This window comes from Numida meleagris, chromosome 1 (genome assembly GCF_002078875.1).
Source record: "Numida meleagris isolate 19003 breed g44 Domestic line chromosome 1, NumMel1.0, whole genome shotgun sequence".
Taxonomy (NCBI): Eukaryota; Metazoa; Chordata; class Aves; order Galliformes; family Numididae; genus Numida; species Numida meleagris.
The window spans coordinates 179,345,650-179,346,143 of NC_034409.1; positions in this window are offsets into that span (position 1 = coordinate 179,345,650).

A 494-nucleotide genomic window follows, 5' to 3' on the forward strand; every position below is an offset into this window, starting at 1 on the left:
CAGTGGCCGCGCACGGTCCGCGCCCTCCCGCGCCCCTCCGCGGAGCCGCCTCGCGGAGACACTGCGCTTTGGGGGCGCGCCCCGCAGCGCAGCGCCGCTGCACCGTGGATCAGACCCCGTTGGTTTGAATGTTTTTTTTTTTTTAATTTTCTTAATTATTTTATTTTTCTTCATTTTGTTTTATTTTCCGCATATCCGGAACTTTGCACCGCGGGGACAGAGCAGAGGGGCCAAGAATAAGGAATGCCCCATCGCGCTGGGCTGCTGCAGCCCGGGGCCGCTGTCATTAAGCACCGGTTGTTATTAATGAAGCTGGCAGCGCGCATCCACCTGCGCTGAGCTGCGGAGGTGGGGGGGGGAAGGGAACGTCCCGGCAGGACCCCCCTCTGTCGGGGGTTTGCGGCAGAGATGGGGGCGAGAGCCGGGGATGCTCTCAGCGCTGGCGGGCACTGGTGCCAAAAGGAGGGAGCAAATGAAAGGAAAACTTCCATGCT